The 6,909-nt window shown below is 41.5% G+C and overlaps 1 pseudogene; it reads right to left on the bottom strand.

The window, feature by feature from the left end:
- LOC112068160 (solute carrier family 22 member 13-like) overlaps positions 1-6,909 on the bottom strand; it is a 52,584-nt pseudogene that overhangs the window by 32,224 nt on the left and 13,451 nt on the right.

Here is a 6,909-nt window from a genome sequence, read left to right on the forward strand (position 1 = left end):
GCGATAGCGAATAAACCAGCAAAAGATATACATTTTTTCACTAACCTCCTCAAACTTCATCAGATGACAGCCTATAACATCATATTACACAATACATATATGGTTTGTTCGAAAATGTGCATATTTAGCAGGCAAATCGTGGTTGAACAATGTGAATACGTAGTGAAAATGCAAAATATTGTCCAGAGGAAATCTTGGAGAGGCACCTATTCTAATCAAATAACTAATCATAAGCTTTACTAAAAAAAAATACATGTTGGACAGCAAATTAAAGATACACTAGTTCTTAATGCAACGTAACGTGCCTTGAATGAATGCGGCTGTGTGGTAGGCTATTGTAGTAAGCTAATATAATGCTATATTGTGTTTTCGCTGTAAAACACTTAAAAAATCTGAAATATTGGCTGGATTCACAAGATGTTTGTCTTTCATTTGCTGTACACCGTGTATTTTTCATAAATGTTTTATGATGAGTATTTAGGTATTTCACGTTGGTTTCTGTAGTTATTCTAGCTGCTTTGGTGAGACTACTGCAATGTAAAACTATGATTTATACCTGAAATATGCACATTTTTCGAACAAAACATATGCTATACAATAAATATGTTATTAGACTGTCATCTGATGAAGTTGTTTCTTGGTTAGTGAGTATTTATATCTTTATTTGGTCGAATTTGTGATAGCTACCTATGCAGTAAAAAAATTGTGAAAATATGCGGTTGGGTCTTTTGCTATTGTGGTTAGCTAATAGAAATACATATTGTGTTTCCCTGTAAAACATTTTAAAAATCGGAAATGATGGCTGGATTCACAAGATGTGTATCTTTCATCTGGTGTCTTGGACTTGTGATTTCATGATATTTAGATACTAGTATTTACTTGTGGCGCTATGCTAGGCTATGCTAGTCAGCTTTTTTACTGATGGGGGTGCTCCCGGATCCGGGATTGTGACCAAGTAGAAGTTTAAAACTAGTTTTTCAACCACTACACAAATTTCTTGTTAACAAACTACAGTTTTGGCAAGTCGGTTAGGACATCTACTTTGTGCATGACACAAATCCTTTTTCCAATAATTGTTTGCAGACAGATTATTTAATTTACACTTCACTGTATCACAATTCCAGTGGGTCAGAAGTTTACATACACTAAATTGACTGTGCCTTTAAACAGCTTGGAAAATTCCAGAAAATGATGTCATGGCTTTAGAAGCTTTTGATAAGCTAATTGACATCATTTGAGTCAATTGGAGGTGTACCTGTGGATGTATTTCAAGGCCTACCTTCAAACTCAGTGCCTCTTTGCTTGACATCATGGGAAAATCAAAAGAAATCAGCCAAGACTTCAGAAAAAAAATTGTAGACCTCCACAAGTCTGGTTCATCCTAAGGTATTGGAGTGGCCATCACAAAGCCCTGACCTCAACCCTACAGAACATTTGTGGGCAGATCTGAAAAAGCGTGTGTGAGCAAGGAGGTCTACCAACCTGACTCAGTTACACCAGCTCTGTCAGGAGGAATGGGCCAAAATTCACCCAACTTATTGTGGGAAGCTTGTGGAATGCTATTAGCAACGTTTGACCCAAGTTAAACAATTTAAAGGCAATGCTACCAAATAATAATTGAGTGCATGTAAACTTCTGACCCACTGGGAATGTGATGAAAGAAACAAAAGCTGAAATAAATCATTCTCTCTCCTATTATTCTGACATTTCACATTCTTAAAATAAAGTGGTGATCCTAACTGACCTGAGACAGAGAATTTTTACTAGGATTAAATGTCAGGAATTGTGAAAAACTGAGTTTAAATGTATTTGGCTAAAGGTGTATGTAAACTTCTAAATTCAACTGTAGTAGAACATTGCAGTGTACCCACCTAAGACAAACGTGTTAATAGCGACGCCTGAGATGGTAGTGCCGACCATGAATCTGAAGGCTATGTAAACATAGATGTTGGGAGAGAAGGCTGCTCCCACGCTGAACAACAGCTGGACGAGCAGACAGAGGAGGATCACAAAACGCCTACCATACCTGAGGAGACAGGAGAGGAAAAAAGATAGAAGTGAGGAGGGGGGGAGGAAGGAAGGAAGGAAGGAAGGAAGGAAGGACGAAGGAAGGAAGGAAGGAAGGAAGGAAGGAAGGAGGAAGGAAGGAAGGGGGAAGGAAGGAAGGAAGGAAGGAAGAAGGAAGGAGGAGAAAGGAGAGGAGAGAGGAGAAAGGAGAAGAGAGGAGAAAGGAGGAGGAGAGGAGGGAGACAGGAGAGGAAAGAAATATAGAAAGTGAGGGGGGGGGAAGAAAGGAGAGGAGAGGAGAAATGAGAAGAGAGGAGAAAGGAGAGAGGAGACAGCCTCATTCACTACCTGTGGAGAAGAGAGAAAAGAAGGAGGTGAGAGAAGGAGACAGAAAGGAGGGGAGACAGGAGAGGAGGGGAGACAGGAGAGGAGAGCAGGAGAGGAGAGGAGACAGGAGGGAGAGACAGGAGAGGAGGGGAGACAGAGAGGACGACAGGAGAGGAGGAGAAACAGGAGAGGAGAGACAGGAGAGAGAGACAGGAGAGGAGAGACAGGAGAGGGAGAGGGAGAGGAGACAGGAGGGGAGAGGAGAGACAGGAGAGGAGGGGAGAACAGGAGAGGAGAGACAGGAGAGGAGAGGAGACAGGAGAGGAGAGACAGGAGAGGAGGGGAGACAGGAGAGGACACAGGAGAGGAGGGGAGACAGGAGAGGAGACAGGAGAGGAGGGGAGACAGGAGAGGAGACAGGAAAGGAGGGGAGACAGCCTCATTAACTACCTGTGGAGGAGAGGAGAGGAGGGAGACAGGAAAGGGAGAGGAGACAGATGGTGGGCACTGGGTCCTATTAACCTCTAACCTCCATTAAGACCCAGTGGGCACGTATAACTGAAATATCTTCTAATAACCTCCAATAAGACCCAGTGGGCTCGGATAACTGAAATATCTTCTAATAACCTCCAATAAGACCCAGTGGGCTCGGATAACTGAAATATCTTCTAATAACCTCCAATAAGACCCAGTGGGCTCGGATAACTGAAATATCTGCGATGACTTCTAATACTCGAACTAGAAGAAGACTTCTACAAGTACAACTTATGTTTGAATTTCCACAGTGAGACGTGCAATCAGGAATATGATACAGTTGCCCTGATTAGATCAACAATGTGGGAGACGCACGGAGGGCATTGGTCTAAAGGTGCCTTAGTTACAGCAACATTACAACAGACTAGTGGGGTGATGTCTCTGGCCAAACATATTGGCACTTGATTAGGAACATTCATTAACAGACAACTGAATAGAACCCATGTGTCATTTAAGAGCCATGAAAACAGACATGAGTCAGAGAAACGCCTCCAGGGTGAGCAGATGTTTCAGAACTCTGACAGGATGAGTCAGTGTTTCTCCAGGGGTGAGCAGATGTTTCAGAACTCTGACAGGGTGAGTCAGTGTTTCTCCAGGGGTGAGCAGATGTTTCAGAACTCTGACAGGATGAGTCAGTGTTTCTCCAGGGGTGAGCAGATGTTTCAGAGCTCTGACAGGATGAGTCAGTGTTCTCCAGGGTGAGCAGATGTTTCAGAACTCTGACAGGATGAGTCAGTGTTCTCCAGGGGTGAGCAGATGTTTCAAACTCTGACAGGATGAGTCATGTTTCTCCAGGGGTGAGCAGATGTTTCAGAACTCTGACAGGATGAGTCAGTGTTTCTCCAGGGGTGAGCAGATGTTTCAGAACTCTGACAGGATGAGTCAGTGTTTCTCCAGGGTGAGCAGATGTTTCAGAGCTCTGATAGGATCATTTTAAATTAATAGTCATTGGCTCAATGACTGGCAGTCTATGGGAACAGCTAGCTTGTCATTGCGTTAACGCTAGTAGCAATGCACCCCCCCCCCCCCACCACACACCCTGCTACCTTTGCCACCACCGCTGAAAAAATCTAAGGGAAACACTGGATGGGTCCATACCTGTCTGCCATTGGCCCAAACACCAGAGCACCGATCGGACGCCCTGCCATGTAGATGGACTGGGACGCCTCGTTCAACCACTGTTGGCACACACCAAGTTGAACTGAAAGAGGATGGGAGGAAGGAGGAAGAGGAATGAGGAAGAGGAGAAGAAAGTATAGGAGTCAGGAGAACCATAACAGAGATTGCATATAAGGACACGGCGTTCTGCAAAAACAGCAGAAAATAGGTTGTACTTGGCAAAATACATTGGAGACATATTTATTATTTGATAAATATCTGTTCTGTTCTTAGAGACATATCTGTTCTGTTCTTAGAGACATATCTGTTCTGTTCTTAGAGACATATCTGTTCTGTTCTTAGAGACATATCTGTTCTGTTCTTAGAGACATATCTGTTCTGTTCTTAGAGACATATCTGTTCTGTTCTTAGAGACCGATCTGTTCTGTTCTTAGAGACATATCTGTTCTGTTCTGTTCTTCGAGACATATCTGTTCTGTTCTGTTCTTGGAGACATATCTGTTCTGTTCTTGGGAACTATCTGTTTGTTCTGGAGACATACCTTTTCTGTTCTTAGAGACATATCTGTTATTTTCTTGGAGACATATCTGTTCTGTTCTTGGAGACATATCTGTTCTGTTCTTAGAGACATATCTGTTATTTTCTTGGAGACATATCTGTTCTGTTCTTAGAGACATATCTGTTCTTTTCTTGGAGACATATCTGTTCTGTTCTTAGAGACAACTGTTGGATTACTGTCATTCCCATTCACCCAGTTCAATGTAACAGTGATAGGTTTAGGTTACTGTCATTCCTATTCACCCAGTTCAATGTAACAGTGATAGGTTTAGGTTACTATCATTCAATATTCCATTCACCCAGTTCAATGTAACAGTGATAGGTTTAGGTTACTATCATTCATATTCCATTCACCCAGTTCAATGTAACAGTGATAGGTTAGTTACTGCCATTCATATTCACCCAGTACAATGTAACAGTGATAGGTTTAGGTTATGCCATTCATCATTCACCCCCAGTTCAATGTAACAGTGATAGGTTTAGGTTACTGCCATTCATATTCACCCAGTACAATGTAACAGTGATAGGTTTAGGTTACTGTCATTCATATTCACCCAGTTCAATGTAACAGTGATAGGTTTAGGTTACTGTCATTCATATTCATTTCACCCAGTTCAATGTAACAGTGATAGGTTAGGTTACTGTCATTCATATTCACCCAGTTCAATGTACAGTGATAGGTTTAGGTTACTGTCATTCATTTTCACCCAGTTCAATGTAACAGTGATAGGTTTAGGTTACTGTCATTCATATTCACCCAGTACAATGTAAGAGTGATAGGTTTAGGTTACTGTCATTCATATTCACCCAGTTCAATGTAACAGTGACAGGTTTAGGTTACTGTCATTCATATTCACCCGTTCAATGTAACAGTGACAGGTTTAGGTTACTGTCATTCATATTCACAGTTCAATATAACAGTGATAGGTTAGGTTACTGTCATTCATATTCACCCAGTTCAATGTAACAGTGATAGGTTTAGGTTACTGTCATTCATATCATTTCACCCAGTTCAATGTAACAGTGATAGGTTTAGGTTACTGTCATTCATTTTCACCCAGTACAATGTAACAGTGATAGGTTTAGGTTACTGTCATTCATATTCACCCAGTTCAATGTAACAGTGATAGGTTTAGGTTACTGTCATTCATATTCACCCAGTTCAATGTAACAGCAATAGGTTTAGGTTACTGTCATTCATATTCACCCAGTTCAATGTAACAGTGATAGGTTTAGGTTACTGTCATTCATATTCCACCAGTTCAATGTAACAGTGATAGGTTTAGGTTACTACATGATACTCTAATGTTCCCTCTACCCATCATGAGGTTGCTACAACCTAGACTATGAATGAAAGTTTACAACATAGGTGCACACAGGTCGAGAGACAAATTTGAGATGACAGACAGTGATACATGGACAGACAGTGATACATGACAGACAGTGATACATGGACAGACAGTGATACATGGACAGACAGTGACATCAATACCGCCTTGCACACTCTTGCCTGCATCTAGCTGATAGTGGGTGTAATCATTAGTACAACAGTGGCAAACGATAGTTTCTATTGACAAATTCAGGTATGTTTATCCCCGTTTTGTTCCATTTGCTTCTGTTTAAGAAACGTTTTTCGACAGAATCAGCGGAATGAATACACCCCTGATCACGTGTAAACACAACTCACTTTCATAGCAGCCACGTTGTATTCCTCCTCTCAACGCTTCCCTTTGCTTTTGGACTTCAATGCACAACACATCAGCTGTATTTGACCAGGTGAAAAAAAATTTCCAAGCCAAACCGTCACACACAGCCTATAGCGCTAAAGTAATGTCATAGTCAGCATAGCTAATATAACTAATGTGTTAGTTAACCCCCTACCTACAATCATGCAGTAACGTTACAGTGTACAGTTAGTAAGCAGTTACACCGGCGGGTCCCGGTGGCAATACATTTGTAAAACCAAAAGCTACCTTGACGTGGAAGAGTTCCAGTGTAGTGCTGGAAAGACATCGCCAGCTAGCTAACATAGTATCCCTCTGTTATAGCCAGCTAGCTAACATAGCATCCCTCTGTTATAGCCAGCTAGCTAACAGAGCATCCTCTGTTATAGCCAGCTAGCTAACATAGCATCCCTCCGTTATAGCCAGCTAGCTAACATAGCATCCCTCTGTTTGAGCAGGGTGTTTCAGTTTGTTTGAACTAGCTAGCTGCATTTGATAGCTAAGTAAGTGAAACTGAAAAAGAAATGACTCTCTCTCTCTATTTCTCTCTTGCTTCTCCTTCATTTTGAAAGAAATGATTTGTTCAAAACTATTCAACTATTGTCTTTCTCTCTTCTTTAAGTCAACTACTCACCACATT

Source organism: Salvelinus sp. IW2-2015, unplaced genomic scaffold (genome assembly GCF_002910315.2).
Source record: "Salvelinus sp. IW2-2015 unplaced genomic scaffold, ASM291031v2 Un_scaffold122, whole genome shotgun sequence".
Taxonomy (NCBI): domain Eukaryota; kingdom Metazoa; phylum Chordata; class Actinopteri; order Salmoniformes; family Salmonidae; genus Salvelinus; species Salvelinus sp. IW2-2015.